The sequence below is a fragment of the Cygnus olor genome, chromosome 1 (genome assembly GCF_009769625.2).
Source record: "Cygnus olor isolate bCygOlo1 chromosome 1, bCygOlo1.pri.v2, whole genome shotgun sequence".
Lineage (NCBI taxonomy): Eukaryota > Metazoa > Chordata > Aves > Anseriformes > Anatidae > Cygnus > Cygnus olor.
The window spans coordinates 46,455,593-46,476,770 of record NC_049169.1 but is presented as its reverse complement, the minus strand read 5'-3'; the positions used below and the strand labels follow the sequence as shown (position 1 = coordinate 46,476,770).

The 21,178-nt window shown below is 41.7% G+C and overlaps 3 non-coding genes across 3 annotated transcripts; 2 read left to right on the top strand and 1 right to left on the bottom strand.

Moving 5' to 3' along the window:
• The first annotated feature begins 13,145 nt into the window (after positions 1–13,145).
• On the top strand, positions 13,146–13,217 carry TRNAD-GUC. Its single transcript has one exon. It is a non-coding gene; the product is annotated as a tRNA-Asp (tRNA).
• Positions 13,218–13,397: 180 nt separating this feature from the next.
• Positions 13,398–13,469, bottom strand: TRNAD-GUC. Its single transcript has one exon. It is a non-coding gene; the product is annotated as a tRNA-Asp (tRNA).
• A 429-nt stretch (positions 13,470–13,898) lies between these two features.
• TRNAW-CCA lies at positions 13,899–13,970 on the top strand. The gene has a single exon. It is a non-coding gene; the product is annotated as a tRNA-Trp (tRNA).
• Positions 13,971–21,178: the final 7,208 nt, after the last annotated feature.

Here is a 21,178-nt window from a genome sequence, read left to right as displayed (position 1 = left end):
TATCTTTGAATGCATAAAGAAAATATTGTGGTTTATGGGCTGTAGAAACTGTGGTTACAGCCTTCCAAATTTCATATCCTCTTTCCATGAATTCCATGCATAATCTCCTCTCTATAAACATAGCTTTATTTGTCTTTTTCCATGTCTTTTAAAAGTTACACATTCTCTTTATTTCACTTACCAAAACCTCAAACTAAGTCATTGTTTTTCCCCAAAGAAAGTTTACAAATGGCACTAGCACAAGGCAACACCCAAATTCTGAATGCATCCTGAAACACAAAGGTATTCGAATCTGAGATATGTATCTATCCACAACATCCTTCTCCGAAATATCTCAGCTGAAGTTCTGCATCCGGTCTGAAGAACTAGAACACTTTTCTGTCCCTCCCTAAATTGTAGGCAGACTCAGCTCTAGATACAAGCACACCTCTTGTTAAGAGAACAGCAATATTATTTGGCCCTGCAGTGCCAATTTTAAGTACAGTTTTACTTCCGGTTCCAAATATAGGGAAAACAGACTGTTACGCTGTGCTACAGGAGGCAGCAGGGAGCACATGATAAGGATGCATGTTGTAACATACAAAACCTAAAACACATACATTTACCTAAAAAAAATAAATTAATATATATATATATTAAAAGAAAAAAAAAAACTTTAATTTTTATGTTAATCTTTCATCCTGTAGAAATATAGTGTTATTCTACAGGAATGCTGATAATTTAGAATCTCTCTCCTTTGCGTACTAAGGAATTGTTTCTGAATAAAAGTGATGACCAGAACATTGATTGAACTTCTGACACAAAAACACATCAGATTCCCGGACTGATCTATACAGTCTTGCAAAGCCGCATCCCACTGTCTTCGGAATCTTCCAGGAAGTTGTACTGCAAAAGTGATTCAGTTCCCAACTAAGCCCTTCTGAAAAGTGTTTGATTTCTTTCCTTTGTTTAAAAAAAATACCTTCAAGAAAATGTACACTACAATGTACTCATTATTATTTAATAGTGTTTTAATATATTATTATTTAATTACTAATATAAAATACTAATAATTATTATCATTAATATTATCATTGATTATTAGAAGTAAATTTTAAAAGTATTACCAGTCAGCATGTTTTAAATATCTATAGAAAACAGAATTGCTTTACAAATAATTAGAAAATGAAAATTTTACCTACTTTAGCTCCTTTTGTCTTTAATTTTCCATTTTGTCTACCTAAGCAATCTAAACAAGTTTTCTGGCTTCTAAATATTATCTTAAATCTTCAACCCTTTTATTGCTTTGCACAGGCCTTATTAGCATGCACCTAATCTAGGAATGTACTAACAGTCAGGTTCTCTCATCAACACATATTGCTCTTGACAGTGCTTAGCTATAAATAGTCTAGCTTAGCTTTTAATTGTGTGATGTAGAATTATGAATGACTTGCTATTCTTAATGCACAGTTTCAATTATTTTTGCCTTTTAAACAAGGCTCAAATTTCTTGTATTCTTTCATGGTTCAAAAGCTAGCTTTATTTAAAATTTGGTGAATTATTACTGACTGAACTGATTTTGAAAACAAAAAGGCATTGTCCAAAATTAGTGGGTTTCATAGATGTAAAACTAACTGTGGAAATGTCAGGTAAAGAATTTGCTGAATAACACAGAACTTTCTCATATGAAGAAACAAGATTTACAAATAATAAAGTTCATATTAAATGTTTTAGAATAACATGCTGACACGCAATATATTGCTTGTCTGATGGTGTGTTTCTTAAAGGTTAAAGAAATGTTCCAAGAACTTGCAGGTGTGCAGAATTACATACATAAGCCTCAAGAATGCCAAGCTATTATGATTAAATATACTAATAAACGAATCAGAGAGAATTCTTCATTCTGTAGCAGACATACATATATATGCATATCTGACATATATACAGCTGTTACTCATAATACCATTTTGTTTTTGTTTTTGTTTTAAGCCTGAAATATTCTGAAAAGCTGAATCTTCAGACTTGCTAATCCAGTAAATTCATTAAATTTTATTTAATAAGTTTTTTGTTGTTGTTGTTGTTTTTGGTTTGGGTTTTTGTTTGTTTGTTTGCTTAAGCAGAAGAGTTTGTAGGATCAGAATTTGGCCAAGATCAGAGAATTTGCAAAATATTATAGGTATTTAGCATTAAAGTGCTTTCAAAAAGCAGAGTATTCAAACCATTTAAAAAATAATGGTTCAAAAATACTTTTAGCATTTCCCTTTTTTACTTTTTTAAGCTATATCAGAAAAGATTGTGCCCCCTTTATCCATTTAAACAGAAGAGCCTACTACACCATTTCTTCCAATATGAGTACTTATCATAGAATCATAGAATCATAGAAATCCCGAGTTGGAAGGGACCCATAAGGGTCATTGAGTCCAACTCCTGGCTCCACACAGGTCTACCCAAAAATTCAGACCATCATGGTGAACACATTCTTTCCTCTCTGTAAAGTTTCAGTACATACTGAAATGCCTGATGCTTTTTCAGTGACGATCTTTTGATATATTGTTCTGCAATATGTATAGAAAAAAATTACTTTTTTTCTGTTTTCTTGTTTTCATAGTTTCTAAAGTGCTATCATTGGAAATATATCTGTGTATCAACCCGTGAATGTTAATACAGTGGACTTAAATTGACCAAGACCTGTTCTCCCTTTCTGGTTCCAGGCAATATTCCTTAATCTCTCCACTATTATTAAGTAGAAGAAGGGGCAGGAACATTCAGTCATTCAGGAAACCTACTGTGTTCAATAATGAGGAGTTAGACTGCAGAGATGGGAGACTGGGCTGCACTGATGATGCAGCTTTCATCATTTTCTTCCCCTCAGTCAGTCCTGCTTTGCTGAGGATGGGTAACTGCAGTTACCCAACTTTAGACAAAAAGGCTAGTTTCATCCTTGGCAACATCCTCAAAATGTGGGTCCTCCTGCATAGATAAATAAAGGAAATGATCTAACTGCTTCCCCATTTCCTGCTCCTCTTTACCCTTTCTTTTCTCTCTTATCCACATTCATTATTAAAAAAAAGTGGACAAAAACAGGCATTAACTGCACATCTGTTTTAGCTCTGGCAAGAGCTTTCAGGATGCAAGTGGCAACAACTGCCAAGTGCCTTAATTTCAAAACGGAAATTTTCCTGTGAAAACTTTCTGTAAAAGACTGATTGATCTCTGCTGCCAAGTGAAACAGGGTATGGCCATAGCTAAGACATTGTTGTAACTCCTCTGCTTTCCAAAAGCATTATAGTAAAATGCTGACCATGAATTCAGTTAAAAGAATGTGAGGGAAGGGAAACAAGTGATGTTTTCTCCAGCCATTTTGACCCAGATTGCTGATAGGATTTCATTTTTATGAACTGATTTTTTTGTAGGCTGAATTGGACTTCAGGGATATGATTATTTTTTTCCTCTTATTTTTAATACTGCAATTAAAATAAAATAATAATATCAATTTCTGATATCAAACGTGTTTTGAATAAATAGTTTTGCTGGACTGTAAAGTAGAATATTTCTGAATGCCACCAGAGGGAGCCAATGCAATTGCAAACTTGAAATTCTAGTTCTGCAAAGAAACTCAAGGAAAGATGATTATTGCCGTGCCAAATAGCAGTGAAAGAAATAAAGATTATTGTTCTGAGGAACACTGTTTGTGCTTTTTGGAGCAAAAATCTCCTCCACATTCTAACTGCACTTGATGAGAAACACTAACATAAATGAAAAAAAAAATTGTTTATGCATTTTTCCACAGGAGTAGATGTGTTATTTTGCATTGCATTGAATTTTATTAACCCATTATTTTAATTATTGTTACCTTGACAATGGCTCCCTTCACATATTGCCCCACACCAATTACTAAGCCTTTTTATCATCACTTTGAAGTGACATCTCCAAGCCAGTGAGTGCAGATCAACATCTCCCATCTTTAGCAACTGTGAGAAAGTTATAAAATGCCCTGTCTTCTCTGAACCTGATTGTACCTAGCAATGTATCTGATATTTTTCTCTTGCTGCTTTTTCTTTTCTTTTATTAGAATTAGTGATTGTGAATTAACTAGAATTAGATATCGTGATTGTCAGACAATGCATTGCAGAGACACAGTAGTGTTGAGCTCTTAAAGCAGCTGTGCTCTAAGCACATCATTCTCAACTGTTCCTCATTTGTGGTTTTGGCTCTTCAACTGCCTTTAAATATTCATCTCGTTTCAAAATTTAAAGTGCACTATGATTCATTTCTGCATCTTTTTTAAGTGTCAGGCCATTACAATTGAACAAGATAGTTAACCATCTATAACATCTTGAACACTCACTGGTGAATTGTGGGCCAGCAACGTGCACTTGCAGCCCAGAAAGCCAAACGTATCCTGGGCTACCTCAAAAGAAGCATGACTAGCATGTTGAGGGAGGTGATTCTCCCCTTCTACTCTGCTCGTGAGACCCCACCTGGAGCCCTGCGTTCAGGTCTGGGGCCCCCAGCACAAGAAGGGCATGGAAGTATTAGAGCAAGTCCAGAGGAGGGCCGCGAGGATGATCAAAGGGATGGAGCACATCTATGAGGACAGGCTGAAGGAGTTGGGGTTGTTCAGCCTGGAGAATAAGAGGCTCCAGGAAGACCTTACAGCAGCTTTACACTACCTAAAAGGGGCCCACAGGAAAGCTGGGGAGGGACTCTTTGTCAGGGAGTATAGTGATAGGACAAGGAGTAAACGCTTTAAATTAAAAGAGGGTAGATTTAGATTAGATATTAGGAAGAAATTCTTCACTCAGAGGGGGGTGAGGCACTGGCACAAGCTGCCCAGAGAAGCTGTGGGTGTCCCATCCCTGGAGGTGTTCAAGGCTAGGCTGGATGGGGCTTTGGGCAGCCTGGTCTGGTGGGAGGTGTCCCTGTCCACGGCAGGGGGTTGGAACCAGATGGTCTTTAAGGTCCCTTCCAAACCATTCCGTGATGCTATGAAAGTGTACATTTGTTTTTCTCTATCATGAATAGCATTGGAAATAGCAATTAATTTCTGTAAAGGCTTTTTAATGTTTTGTTTTATACCATCTTTCTTCTTTCATTTGACAAACCTAAAAACCTATCCATTTCCCTTCTATTGTTCATCCACCCCCTAAAAATTGCATCAGAAGCAAAAGAGGCCAATCCCAGAATCTTCTCCAAGCACAGCTGAAGAGGAACAGCAGTTTCCTCTAGAATCTAAATCACTCTTTTGCATCCCCATGATTTGGACAAGAGCTGGGCATCCTATTTTTTCTTAAGGAGAAAGAGTAAACCAAGCAACCAACCAACCAACCAACCAAAAAGGTAAAAGAATAGGGAAGAATAGTGAAAAGGGAAGGGAAAGGTGAGCAAAACTGCAAAGTGGAAAAGCCAGAAGTAGGCGTAATATTACCATGCATGACACGGAACAAAACAAAACAAAACAAAACAAAACAAAACAAAAGAAACACTACTGAAATAAGACTTAAGCCTTACTGGCTTTTATAAGCCATGAGGACCACTTGGGGTTTCTCAGTGTTTCCCTGTGCGCACAGATTACTACAGTCCTTGCAGCACTCCCTTGAGTAAGGAAAAGACGACTGTGGTTTCTATGTTGTGTGGCCCCTATATCCCAAAGAAAGGGGAAGGGAGCAAACTATTACCCCATCAAGCCATGGGCTTGTCTAGAACAGAAGCTATTCTTCTCTTCCCTGTGCACAGCACAATGAAATAGTACATGGTGGTGGCCAGAGGATCAGGAACACACAGTGAAGCCAGCACTACGATAAACCGCTAGAGTGCTGATAGCTGTGATCTAGTGCTTGGTTGTTAAAATAAATGAGTTGTCAATTTTGTCTTTTGCTGAGACTGCTTTTACCACTTTTGTTATTTTTTTAACATTTATCTTTTTTTTTTTTTTTGAACATTCATCAAGCTCAGAAGGTCTTCTCTAATTGAACCCTTAGAGAAAGATTGCCAGCCTACATTACATTGTTCATCTAAGCTCCATTAACTCAGATGCTATTTAGAAGATTCCAAACTGCCATTCATTTTGCTTTCCACTTAATACCAAATGCTTTCTCAGACAAAATGTACCTTGATGATGCAGTGTGATGTTTCAGTGTCTGTTCACAATGCTGCTTTCTGTGTCAGTTGCGGGGTTTTCTTAACTCTGGATTTTGTGAGTCACCAAGACATTTTTTAGTGATGCATATCTGTCTGTCATGCTGAAACTTCTCAAAATCTTCACAAAAGCAGCAAAACAAAGAATCATAGAATCACAGAACTGCTTGGGTTGGAAGGGACCTTAAAGACCATCTAGTTCCAACCCCCCTGCCATGGGCAGGGATGCCACCCATTAGATCAGGTTGCCCAAGGCCTCGTCCAACCTGGTCTTGAACACCTCCAGGGATGGGGTTCTCTGGGCAACCTGTGCCAGTGCCTCACCACCCTCTGAGTGAAGAAGTTCCCCCTAACACCCAATCTAAATCTCCCCACTTTTAGTTCAAAACCATTCCCCCTTGTTCTGTCATTGTCTGCCTAAGCAAAAAGTCGCTCTCCATCTCTTTTATAAGTCTCCTTTAAGTACCGAAAAGCTGCAATGAGGTCACCCCCATTATACTTCCAAAGCACGTTCTGATAGCATTTTCAAGGTGAGGTCAGTTTCCCTTCTGTGAACTGCTAGATAAAAACTAAACTGACTTTTACTCATTCTTGGCTCAGTACACTGACATTTTTTAACCTACTGATTTTCCAGTACTACACTAGGACAATCTCTCAAATGTACAGAGCAGCACTATTCAAAGGCTCTGACATTACTAAGTTCTGATGTGGGAGCATACAATTCTTTCTCCAAAGCTTTCTGCAGGTTCTTTTGTTTATTTCTAATTTTATACCTTAGGCAAGCATTGACTATTTGGCTTTAATACCACTTCATCCTTAAGCTCATCTCTGTTTTAGATGTCCAGTTTACCCCATCATAATTACTTGGCCTGCACTTGTCCATGATGTTTATACCTAGTGAGCATCAGAATGCATGAAAGAAATTTCTGATGAACAACTTTCTAGGATTAAGTTAAATTCACTGAACATTCATTTATTCACAATTGTGTAAAATGGACACCTTTAAAGGTCTTCCCATCCTCTTTACAGTATGATTCATTTCTCTGTGTGATGCCTCTATCTCATGACATTTTTGATTTAGTCACCTAACTTCAGTCTGTGATGCATTTGCCTGTAGTACTTTCTGTGGCTTTTGTTATCTCATGTTTTTTCCTGTCTCTACACTCCATTTTGCTTTCTTAAATTCACTGTTCCTTTTTTTTGGAATGGCAGGTGTTCACTCCAAGAAGTGATATGATGAGAGAGTTGGACCTCACGATTACATGATGGCTGTGTATGACAGTACCTGATTTATTTCACGACTTTATCTCTAGAATTCTCCTTCTTAGGCACTATATTGTGGTCTACTTTGAGGCAATTTATTGACAGTTTCAAGCTCCTAAGAAATGCCATATTTTAGACCAAGACAGACCAATGGTATAATTGTTTGGATCCACTGCAGTCTTTCATCACAGCTAGGAAGTTATGACTATTCTTACAGGTACATGATAGGGATATTCTGGTATCCAGAAGTGCATTACTCAAGGACAATTATATCAGTACACAATGTATCCAGATTTTGCCATATCCTAACATCTCTAAGGGTTTTGCTGCATAAACACTCTTCTGAGATTACTCTGAAACTACACATCCCTGACACCTGAATTCTGTACCCAAATTTAATCAACCATCTTCCCTTTAATTACTGAGTCCTATCCTCTGCTTTCTAAGCAGGACATCTCAGTTTTTTGCTGCTCGGAAGTTGAAAACATTCATTAAAAACAGCTAGCCTCTACTTTTCCCAATTTAATTGAATTTTCCATTTTTTTATAGTATCTATTCAATACAATTGCTTGGCAATCACCTTTGAGGGGAGAAGTGATCAGAATGTAGATTCTGTCTGGTAAGAAGTTTATTATTGGGAGTATCCAGTAGATTTACACCATGCTATAGGAACATAAACAGCTAGATTCAACTGTTCAACTCTTCTTTCATAATGTTTTTTACCTAAATAGAAAATGCAGTTCTGCATGGGCACTTCTTGTCTGTTTTATTTCACAATTCTTAGGACATAAATTTTCAAGCCCCGAGATTCTTCCAACAAGTTTTTAACAGACTCTCTTTATTAGACAGCTCACATGATGCAACACGGAGAGGAAGCTGCCCAGCTGTGTGGCTGCATTTAGTACTGTATGAACTATACCAGGCATGCTAATAAGGGAAAGTCCCTTACGTCCCTCCTCGCAGTAATCCACCAGGCAGTGCCATACAATGTCACAGTCCCCTATACCTGGAATTTTTTTCAGCTCTTCAGTTGCTGATTTTACACAGGAAGTCCCATCACTCTTTTCCTTAAGTGATGTAAATTTTTCTAATGACTTCTAAATCTTTGTTTTAGCTTGATCATAGTACATTAGCACAGAAAAAGATCACTAAGTCATACAGACTGCACAACAAATCCATGACACTGTGCAGAAATTACATAAGGTGAAAACTGTAAATAAATGAGTCACGTAACTTAATATGCTGTTTTATAACTCACAAATTTTTAGCAAAAAGCTAACTAAATCCTGTGCTGTGAACTTACAGGGTGAAGACACAGACAAAAATTAAATGTAAAATAGAACATAAAGAGCAGACAGAGGGCAGGGTATGTATGAATGGGCATCAGCAGGAGTGTAAAAAATAGCTAAGAGTAATCAGAACCAAATATATTCAGTTCACAGCATCTCTTATGGACTCAGGCAACAACTACTGAAGACAACAGCACTGAAGAGCTTGTTTTCTCTTCTAGGGTTTATTTTTACATTGATTTAGGAGCATTATTTGGTAGCTTTTTTGTCTTTCTCTGTTTGGACCCCTTTGGATGGGGTTATAGTCATCTAAACAGCAAATCTAAACCCACTGACAATTGGGTCACTTTTCCTAGCTTTCTTCATGGGTTCTGGTTTGAAAAACCCTGTAGATAACTCTCCTGCATCAGGGCAATTTTCCAGAGGCTGTAGTACTTTAGAGGTGACACGGTGCAGGTGTTGACAAGTACTCACCTTGACTACTCTGAAGCAGGTATATTTTTAAGTATTAATATATTCTAAGCCTATCAAAAGCTATCTCAAGAAAATAGAAAGCAATTGCAACATCAAATAGCTTCCTATTTTTTTAATGTGGCCATCAGTCATGTTGTCTTTACGAAAAAGAAAGCTTAATGTATTTAATAGAAGACATCATTTTTATAGTGAGGTTTAACAAAGCAGTTCATACTGAGACATGCCCTGATGTAAGAGGTTTGGTCTAGTTCAAGACATTGTTACATGACCAAATTTTAAGTGGCTACTTCAAGTTAGAGGTGACTTGACTTTGTACCTCTGTTACCCATGAACATGTTGCCTTGTATCCTGCATGCACTGTGTCAAATCCACTGCTTCTGGACTCTGGAATGCAAGTACAGCTGCACTGTGAGGATATTGTGTGCAGCCCAGCCTTCAGTTTGGGAAACCAAGCAGCATCTCCAATTATAAAAGCAACTGATGCTCTCAAAGGCAGGAGTGCCATTCACTGGGACCTTGCCAGGCTGGAGAAATAAAACAACACGAATGTCTTCCAATTCAGCAAAGGCAAATGCAAAGTCCTGTACCAAGGATAGAATAACCCCATGCAACAGCCAGGAGCTGACTGCTTAAACAGCAGCTTTGTGGAAAAGGCTCTGGATGTTGCAGTGAACAACAGGGATGGAAACGAGGGAGCAATTGCTCTTGTAGCAGTGAAAGCTAATCACATACTGGGCAGCATTAGTAACTGCACAGCCAGTAGGTCAACAGAAGTGATTACTGCTCCCCACACTCACTGGTCTTGTTTGAGACTGCCTATGGAGTACTGTGCACTGGGGCTCTGCAATACAAGAAAGATATTGATGAACTGGAATTAACCAGGCTCACCAAAAAGATAAGGGAGCTGGAGCACATGTCACTGAGACAGATGGGTCTATTCATTCCACAGAAAAGAAGGCTACAGGATTATCTAATTGTTGTCTTCAGCTACCCAGCAGGATGGTATAGAGACGATGGAGCCAGACTCTTCTTGGAGAAGCACAGCAAAATGAAAAGGCCAACCAATCAAGCAGCAACTTGGCGAATTCCAAGTAGATACAAGGGGAAAAAAATCATACAGTGAGGGAGGAGAACCCATAGCAGCAAAGAGGTTGTGGAATGTCCCATCCATGATGATACTCAAAACTCAACTGGGCAAGTACATCGCAAGCTGACTTTCAGCTAAGCAAGCTGAAGGCGGGGTAACAAGATTCCAGTTACAAGGCTGAGCTAGATCCCAGACCTACTCCTGCTTATGGTCACAAAAGGGCCTCTTACAGATGACTGTTGCTCCAGGGATCAACACTCTAGTGATAGCCGATCACTAAACGTACCATGATGAGGAAAGCATGAAATGAGGTTTGGGCTGGGCACATGGAATAACTATATGCAAATCCTGAAGAGAAGGTAGATGCTTCATACACCTTGGAGCATTGATTCTAGTTCCTAGTACCTGTTCTGCTTTGCACTTACATGTCTCTATGACAAATCATCAGGGAACGCATTTGCTGTGTAACTGTGAGTCACTGCAGCATTGTAATAGTCCATCCACTTTAAAACAACAGTTTTGCTTCATAGCTCAGTGCCTCTTCCTGCTTCTGTTCTGCAGTTAATCATCTTCTAGGTTGGAGCACACAATGATGTCTTTGAAGACTAGCTTCAGAAGTGCATATCGGCTTCAATGAGGAAGCAAAGGTGTTTATTGTTTTCACCATAGCAGCATAGTTGATTAACCCTTCTTTAAGCCTATGCACCATCAACGGCTCAGGTCATAGTACGTATTTTAGCAGATATGATTATTATCCTTGCCAGATGGGGAGTGGGAAGAGGTTGTGCAAGAGCATGAGCTTGCACATTTACGGACACTTTTGTTTCAGGATTGCACTGGTTGGAAGAAGGTATACAAAATGTGTAAGATGGCTGATGCAGATAACAGTAGCTGTCCTGAAATGGGAGTGCCGCAGTTGAGGCATGACCAAGGACTCTCACTACTAAAGCAGCTTCTGTTCTGATACGATACCCTTAGCAATGTACTAAGCTATTGAAAATGGGGTGAAACATAACAAAGAGGAGAACATCTTTAGTAAGCTGTTGCAAACTTTGTGTCACTTGTTCTTGGGGCCTTTCAGAGGAAGCCTGGGAAACGAGGAGGTCAGTCCCAGCTGTCAACAGCCCTTCTCTCACTGCAAGGTACCTCCACTGATGCACCATTCATCCCTGGATTCTTTGAAATGGTGAACTGTAGAAGCGGTACCGACTCTCTGCTGCAGAATCACAAGCACCATGAGAATTATGCAAGCAACATCACTCAAGTTCCTCATAACACTGCAAGATGCCTCCTCCTTGGACTGCAGTGCCAATATGGCCACTTGTTCTTCCTTTAGACTCTTCAGAGCCTTAGCTTGGGCTCTGCAGAGTCCCCCTGTACCTTTGCTGAAAATGCTTCAAGAGTGTGTCACACCATAGCCTTTCCTTGTACCTCCAGGAGGTTCAGAACTCCCAGACAGATCCACTTGTGCCATCATGGCCAAAGCCAGGGAACAAAACAAAATATCTACATAATTTGCAGCGAGCCTGGCTCTGGTAGTCCAAAAGTACTTAGCGATGCCAGAAATTTGCAAGAGATGTTATGGAGATAGCAGAAGTCCTGTTCTGAGAAAGGAGAGGTCTGTGTAAAAGCTTTAGGCAAAACCAGCTCTGAGGCAAAGAGCAGCATCAAAGGAAGGTCAGACTGCAGCAAGCACCACTGGTTACACACAGTTGGTCCCACCTCAGCTGCCTGACCATGGGGACCAAGGAACCAAAAGCACGGGGAAGTGACTGGTGAAAAGGCCTAAACTAGCCAAGCACAGGTGGTCCCACAACATGCAAGCAGGCAATATTTGATCCAGCAGGAAGTCCCGCAGGTTAAAGTTAACCATCAGCACCTTTTGAATAAAATTTGAACCTGCCCAGCAAGTTTAGACCAGCCTAGCACCACTGGTTTTGATCCTGCTCTGTGAGGTTTAAAGCCCATCACTTGATCATGGCCCTAGCAGTACGTCTCATGACACCACCTCTAAAGTAATGAAATTATTATGAGACTTTAGTTCTTGGTTTTCACTTGTGAGGATAAACAGGAATTTGTTGCATCTGCTCAGGAACATATTTATATTCAAATGCTCAAATGAGTAGGCCAGTTTTCTGAAATGCGTCAGTCACGGGTCACATCTTGAGATGCCTACATATGGATTGCTGTTTGTTCTTTAGCTGTGCTTGTCTGAAACAGCCACCCTGGTGTCTTTTTATCCAAAGAAGTATTAGTAGTAGCAGAGATCATCAAAAGAGAGCATGGCTTATTGCAATCGCCTGCTTGCGTGTGGAGCTAACGCTTCATCTAAGAAGTTAATAAAGTAAATATAGTTTCCTGTCTTATGTCGCTGTTACCAACTTACAACCACCTTACTGCTGACCAAACCAGGACAGAGCCACGCAGCCGGCATGTGTCCTTCAGCCTTTTACTCTCAAATCTCGAAGGAATTGGTTTCCATTTCTCTCTTTCCCTTTTTAGGTAGGTGAGGAGCAGGTGCTGGAGTCTCTTCACCCCAAGGACTGCTGACTCCAGGGCTTCTCAGGTTCCCGTAAAAAAAAAAACTCTGCGTGAACCAGCAAAAATACGAACGCGGAGGCTATCCGCGCTGCTTTGCTCCTCGCTGCCCCGAGGCACGGGAACTTCCCTCCCTCCCTGCAAGCAAACGAGGCCCAAAAGCACACAGAAAACGAAGCGCAGTGGGGCTGTCTCCCCCCCCCCCCCCCTCCACCGGCTGCTCCCCGAGGCTCAGCCCCTCGCTTCACCACCCCGCAGGGCGCTGCGGGGCTCCGGGCTGCCCCGCGCACGAGGTCGAGGCCCAGGGCCCCGTGGCCGGTGCCCGAGTCCGCGGCCCTGCCCGGGGAGCGGCGGCGCGGGCGGCGCAGCCCCGCGGCTCCTCGTTAGTATAGTGGTGAGTATCCCCGCCTGTCACGCGGGAGACCGGGGTTCGATTCCCCGACGGGGAGAGGCGCCGCTGCTGCGCACTTGTTTTTGTCGTTTCGGGCCTCAAGGAGGCGGCCAGAAAAGGGCCGGCCCCGGGGGGCGCCGCTTCTCCCCGTTACCGCTTTTTGTTTGTTGCCGTTGGCGGAGCGGCGGTGCGGGAGGGGCTTGGGGCTGTTGTTTTTTTGAAAAAATACGTTTGTGGCCTCCCCGTCGGGGAATCGAACCCCGGTCTCCCGCGTGACAGGCGGGGATACTCACCACTATACTAACGAGGAACTGCCTTGCTAAAGGTGTTCACAGGCGTGCTTTTATGCGTAGGTCCATCTTCCACCGGCCCCAACGTTTCTAGCAGGGGGTCTGGCCAAGGGGCGGCCTCTGGCCGGTAACCGGGCCCCGCCAGACCGCGTGTGGCGGCCGGCCGGCGGCGCTGAGCTCGACGCCCCCGAGGCAGCGAGAGGCCCCCGCTGCGAGGGGCCGGCAGTGGGTGTGTAGGCGAGGGGCGTTCACGATTCTGCGCGGGAAGCAGGAAAGGAGCCCGTGGCGGAGGGGAGGGGCCGCGGCGGCGGGCTGCTGCTCGGGTCGGTTCGGTTACCGCAGCAGGGGCGGAGGGGGCTTCGCCGGGATGGCTCCCGAAGGTTCGGCCCCGGCCCGGCCGCGGCCTGCGGTGGCCGAGTTGTAAGGCTCTGCCTAACGGTTCTCAGCAGGACCTCGTGGCGCAACGGTAGCGCGTCTGACTCCAGATCAGAAGGCTGCGTGTTCGAATCACGTCGGGGTCACTTCCTTTTCCTGCTTTTCCTCCCCCGGCCTTAGCCGGCCTGATCTCGGGGGAAAAGGAAGGACTCGCCGTCCTGTTCGGTTTTGTTTTTAAGGCGGGACTTCAACCTAGGCGCTTCTTTAGTCATCATGTGTGCGCGTACAGGACTTTCTAACTTCACACGTAAGCATGTGTCCAAGAGCTCCACAAAGACGGTGGGAATTATGAGAAAAAGTTGGAAAGATGCAAAGAAAGAGGAGTTCTAAACTTTCAGTGGAACTGAGGCCACAAAAAAAAAAAATAAAGAAACCTGGCAGGAAGACCCTGTGTTCGTGCTCCAGCTCACACGAGAAGTGAAAGTGAGGGCGGGCAGCCTGTGGTACAGGGCGGCCCCAGACCTTTGGCGTCAGCAACCTCGGGGGCAAACAAAGCCCTGAACTGGGGGAGCCAGGTGAGGAGAGTCATGTCAGGAGACGTGGTGGCTTTAGGCTACGCCATAGAACAATGTTCTGAGTTGCCATTTCCACTCACTGAGGTGCCGAAGGCAGAAAGACACAGAAAATAATTTCTTTTGATCTAGATGTGAGATAGTGAGCCCAAGAGCTAGTATTTTTGTGGTTTGGGTGGCCTAGGAAGTTTGACACTTAACGAAATTTCCTTAGGACAGAAACAGAATGGCTTGTCAAAGGCCTGAATTTGAGAGACAGAGAGAAACATGGCAGAGAGATCTAGGTTTGTAAGGATGGTTTATTAGTGTTGTAAACCATGGCAGAAAATGAAGAGAATACACAAATCTTAGAAACCAAACTCAGCAGAATCATCACACTTTTTTTTAGACAAATACTTTTGTTTTTAAAGCCTAAGATTTGTTCCATATACCCATAAAGCCTTAGACAAATTATGCAGCCTTTTATGTGCTCTATTCTAGTGTTTTGCTATTATTACTGTTATGAAGCTAATACGTGTAGTTTAACCATGATGTCTCTTTTGTTGTAACTTAAATCCAGTACTCATGCTATTGTCAGCAGCAATGGTGAACAGTTTATTCCCTTCCTTTTTATAGCTACTTCTTACATATTACAAATTTGTTGTGCCTCCCCATAGCTGTCTGTTTCAGACTAAGACCCTGTTTGCTGGGCCTCTACATATTTGTATTGCCTGCCTTTGGAGTCTTTCCACGAGTTGCATTTTTAAAGTGCCCAGAACTAGATGTAGTATTTCAGTCAACGTAGATTGTACCAGTTCTGAACAGACAAGGAGGAGTGCCTCACATGCTGTGATGACCGTACATCTGTTTATGAGGTTAGTACCTTTTTTTTTTTTTCCTTAACAACATGATATCGTTACTAAGGGTCAGCCTGTTTTCCACCACAGCACCTAGCAACTCCTCTGCAGGGCTGATACAACTACTGCCTTTTCCCTGTCCTGTTCTGGTTAACTCGATTACTCCAGGCTCAATATTTTGCACTTATCCCTATTTAATTTCATTCTGTTTTTCCAGATCGTTTCCAGTTCTTCAGAATTAATTTGAATCTTAATTTTGTCTGTCAATATAATTACGGTACCTGCTAGGCTCATATAATGTGCAAATTTATACCTATGTTTTCTATCCCATCACACAGATTTTTAATGGAAATATTGTATAGAATGGAATGCGTGAATTGTTTACAGCTTTTGCAGAAACTAATTGACATTTTTTGCAGAAATTAGTAAAATATTGACAGTTTTTGCAGCAACCATATACATATACATATATATACACATACGTATATACATATATATACATATACGTATACATATACCAGTTTAATCTACTCTACGTTTTCCTGGATTGTGTTTGGTCATATTGTGTGATAATTTGAAAGATGCTGGTACAATCAGGGTATGTGTACAGTCAGGGTATATATACAACATATATTGCATAAGCAGACAGTAAGGTTGATCAAAAACTGTTTGGGCCCAGAGGGTAGTGGACTGTGGTGCAATGTCTATGTGGAGGCCAGTAATGAGCGGAATACCGCAGGGGTCAATACTGAATCCAGCCTCATTCAACACCTTCATTAACAATCTGGACAATGGAGTAGAGTGCACCCTCAGTAAATTCACAGACCACATGAAACTGGGGGGAGTGGCTGCCTCAGCAGAGGGCTGTGCTGCCATCCACAGGGACCGCGACAGACTGGAGAGGTGGTCTCACAAGAATCTCATGAAGTCCAACAAGGAGAAGCGAAGAGTCCTGCACCTGGGGAGGAACAACCCCAGGCACCAGAACATGGTGGGAGCCACCCAGCTGGAAAGCAGAAAAGGACCTAAGAGTCCTGGTGGACACCAAGTAGAACATGAGTCAGCAATGTGCCCCTGCCAGTAGTAAGGCTAATGGTATTCTTCGTGGCATTAGGCAAAGTATCGCCAGCAGGCCAAGAGAGGTGATCCTTCCTTCCCCTCTACTCAGCATTGGTGAGGCTGCACCTGGAGCACTGTGTCCAGTTCTAGGCGCCCCAGTACAAGAGAGACATGGACATACTGGAAAAAGTCCAATGGAAGGCCACTGAGATGATCAAGGAACTGGAGCAGCTCTCCTGTTAGAAGAGGCTGAGAGAGCTGGGGTTGTTCAGCCTGAATAAGAGAAGGCTCAGGGGGGATCTCATCAAGGTGCCCAAATACCTGAAGGGAGGGTGCAAAGAGCCAGGCTGTTGTCAGTGGTGCCCAGTGTCAGGACAAGAGTCGATGGGCACAAACTTGAACAAAAGAGGTTCTGTTTGAACACCAGAAAGCACTTCTCCACTGCGTGGGTGACTGAGCACCGGTACACGTTGCCCAGAGAGATGGTGGAGTCTCCTTCTTTGGAGGTCTTCAAAAGCCACCTGGACATGGTCCTGGGCAACCTGCTCTGGGTGTCCCTGCTTGAGCCAGCGGGTTGGACCAAATGACCTCCAGAGGTCCCTTCCAACATCAACCATCCTGGGATTCTGTGATATAATTCCTGTTCCTTCTGCTCTATTTACAAGGCCCTTTGCTTCATCACAGAAGAGAACTGGCTTGATGTGATTTCTTCTTGGCACACATTTAGTCTTGACCTTATCTGCTAAATGCTTACAAATTATTTTAGTATTTCTAACATTTTTTTTTCTCCAAGAATGAAAGATGAGATCAGCTTAGTCATAAGAGTCAATAAGAGCACTTTATTTACCCTTTTCCTAGAAGGTACTTTCAGCTTTACAAGTTTCTGAAGATACCCACTTAAGATCTTGCAGCTGCTAAGTTTCTCAGAATCATACGATGAATTCCCCAATATGAAAACATCTGACTTACTTGATTACTTTCTGACTTGTTCTTTTCCTGTAGTAGCCTGGGTTCTTTCCCTTGCAGTGCTAACGGTGTTAAATGCTGTCAAATTATTTAGAAAAGCCTGAATCAGTTAAATGGTAATAGAGATATATATCCAATTAAAATAAACAGTGTATCCTACCCTGAAAAGAATATACATGTTCTTCATAAACTTTCTAAGATACAGAGATCCCCTGCAGAAAAGTAAGGTGAGGAAAACTAGACTGGATGCATAGTCTGTTACATGCTTCACTGGTCCTACAAAATGTGTTATGTCTCCGCTTTAGCACCCATCGGAGAGGTGGATGTAAGAAGTAGTGGCAATCTGCTTGCATTCCTGTTCTGCTGCCAAAGCAGGTGCGCTGCTCCAAGCATTCCAGATTGCTGCCAGATGACACCCCTGGCTTGCGGTGTGGAGTTCATCTGATGCCAATACAGAAGATCTATTAATAGCATCGCCGCTCTCAGGGTGTGGTTTCACCCTGCATCTAATGTGAGGGCAGGCTGTCACACAGAGGTCAGTCTCGCCTTGCCCTCACCATCCCTGCCTGCCCGTTTCCCCCATTCCACTTGCATCACGTCTTGCAATTGTGCAGCAACAGCTGCTGGCTCAGCGTGTGGGCCTGGTGGCACAGCTACGAGACCCGACAAGGCAAGCGTCAGCAGCGTGTGGCCTGGGACGGGATGAAAAACGTAACTGTCCCTTTCAACAGCAACACACATCTACCAATGATTAGGTTTAATTTTCTGTCAGTTGTTCTTTGGAGGGAGAGCCTGTTCTCCCAAAATCAAAGTAATTTAATTCAAAATTAAATGAAAGAATTAATGCTATGTTCAAACTTTGAAATGTCTGAGATCTTGTGACCGTTTTTTCTCCCTCTCAGTTCCCCATTGGTAAAATGGGGATAATAATTCTCTTCAGTCCCACAGATGTACTATCAAGTTGCCTACATTAATTCTGAGGCACTCAAGTACTCTGCTGTGTATTTGTTTCTACAGTACATGTGCTTCTGTGCTTTTGTCCCTTTTAGCTTTTGAATACTGCATTTTGTAACCTGCCTGATCTCCTAATACAGATTTTTTTTTCTTATGAAATTATTACAAATTAAATATAGACATATAGACAATAACTTAAATTCTCATAAGGTTAAAAATCCTTGGAGCCGAAGTAATAGCTCACATATGGTAAATATAGCTTCTGCTTTATCTTTGTCCGTATATGATAAAAATACATACTGCATACATCTTGTTTGGAAATGATTCAGTGCAGGACACTCCTGTGAACTGTTCTTTTCACTTCATTTTTAACTGTCGGTGTACTTAAGTGGAAACTGATAGTTCAGTTTCCATTCCTCACTGATACAGGCCCTTGTCCATCACAATGCCGGTAATAAGTTTTAAACCAGCTAGACCATCCAGTTGTGCAATTTTCTTTCCCTGCCTGCATACAGAGGCATACAGACTTCCCACAAAGCTGGACACCCCTGCATTCAGAACAAGGGCAGCCACCTGCCTGCCTACCACATCAGGAGACCAAGAGTGTTCCCCAGTGGGTGCAGGAGCCCAGCTTGGTGCCCTGGTAAAACCACGTCCTCTGGCAAATTCAGGAAGAGATGTAACTTTCAGTAAGGCATGCTTTTTTTATTCCTGCTTTGCCATTTCTACTTGGATTACACTTAAAAAGACATTTCTGATAAGAAAGCTAGTGCTCATAGAAAGCCACATTATTTTTCTAAATTAGCCAAGAAGATGGACAAGCAACAAGTGATTCTAGAAGGTATAGTTACACTATGCCATAATGATTGGGCAACTGCTTATTTTATTTATAGCAATGCTTTCCAGTTTCTGTTGCCTTTCTAAGAGGCAGTATTATTTTCATTGTCAAACTCACTGTACAGCAAGACTGAATTAATGTTTCATATAGGTTTTTTACGTTTCATTTAAATAAGGAAATTTCCATATCAACACAGTCTAAGACAAGGGCATGCCCGTAGCACTTCCTTAAATGTCTTTGCCATGAATGGATTTACAGTTTTCACTATTTTAATATGTATTTTGAGGCAAATATCTAACATGAATGCAAATGATACATGCATATTTCACTATGGATTGAATGTTATCAAAAAATTCCATTGAATTTAGGATAATTTTTTGAACACGCAGATAGAGATAACATATTTTGTCAGTGTAGTTTTTATCATCTATCGGTGGCATTAGAGCTTAAGTACCATAAACATGGGGAAACTCTAAGCTAGAAATCTGAGATAATTAAGAGGCATTCAGTCTTCTCATATCAAAGATGACTGTATGACAGAAAATCTTTTCCTCACACTCAGGAAAGCTAACAAATTCCAGACATTTGGGAGGGTTCTACAAAGGAAGGATTTTTGGCTTCTACTTTCAGCATATTTCACATTTTTAGGCAAGCTTACACCCTTTTTCAACCAATGAAAATGGCTACAGTCTTACACCATTTTCACTTTTTTCCTAAACCTTCTTTTTGTCACCACTTACACTGACAAGAAGTAAAACACAACTAACTACCTGTTTCTCAGGTAGAAGTAGGTATTCGGGTCTTTGAAAAACGGAACTTGCTGTTAGCAATAATCATTTAAGTACTGAAATGCTTCTCACAAGGCATGGCAAAAGAAGAGTTGTACTCCAGCCTTTAAGATGCAAATCATCTAACAGACATATGGACCACTTGGTGTTTTTTTCTTTTCCTGTAAAATATTAGAAAGATCTTTTGAACTGATTCATAATGAACTTACTCCCTTTGAGTGCTGCACTATGCTTCAAAATGAAAGCTTTCTTTCCTTCAAAGAAATCAAACAATAAAGGCGCAGATCCTCAGCTTTATTAAGGTCTAATCATGGTGTTAGTTGCAGGTTTGCAGGTTACAGTCACAGACTGGAGCAGGGTTCCCTAGAGCAGGCTGCCCAGCACCACGTCCAGGCAGGGTTTGAGCATCTCCAGAGAAGGAGACTCCACAACTTCTCTAGGCAGCCTGTTTGAGCGCTGGCACCCTCACAGTGAAGATTTTCCAGTGCTAATCATTATGTATGTGCACATGTTGGCTCTCTCACATGTTACTTCCTGTATCTTTACCTTGCCTGGAGAATGCCTGTTCTTAGGGAACAAAATGAAAATTGTAGAGCTAGGGAATAGAGGACAGTTTTGTGCCAAGGGTTTTTTTTTGCTTCAAAGAGAAGTCTACTGCTCTGAAACTGGGTGATACAAAGGTAATATGGGTGATATGATGCTTTTTTTAGCTTTTGTCACTTTGGAAGCACCTGAAGATAAGGCAATGAGAGTCCAGTGTCCAAGCAATGTAAAAATACAACCAAAAAAATCGCTCATGACAGATAATGTGTATCTCTGTGGTTGAGGAAATAACATTAAAAACACAAATGGAATGTAGATAAGAACTATAAATAAGATTAATCTGACACTGTGGTTCCACAATCACTCTATTGGATTTTGAAGCTAGCCAGTGCACGATGCAGAGTTTCTGCTGTCTTTGTGCTTCCAAGCCAGCATGGCCTGAGAGCAGAAAGACAAAAAATACAGGTCCAACATAAAGCTAGTTAACCCATCCATTTGTTACAAACAAATCAGAACTGGGAGTGTAACTTTGTGCTGATACTTCATACTTTGTACTTATTACTTCATACCGTATTTCCTTCCATGGGAGGAAAACTTCCACCCACAGTTCAGCCTCATTGTCTAACACACTGAACAGATAAAATACACAACACGAATAAATTAATACTTTTAGATATGTTATAATGAACTGTAGATGATGGCCAGCCACCTCACATCATTACTTTCACTAAGGTAAATGAAATTCTGCAAACTAAGCTTCTCCCTTGTATTCATGATGTTGTTACACCACACCAGTTC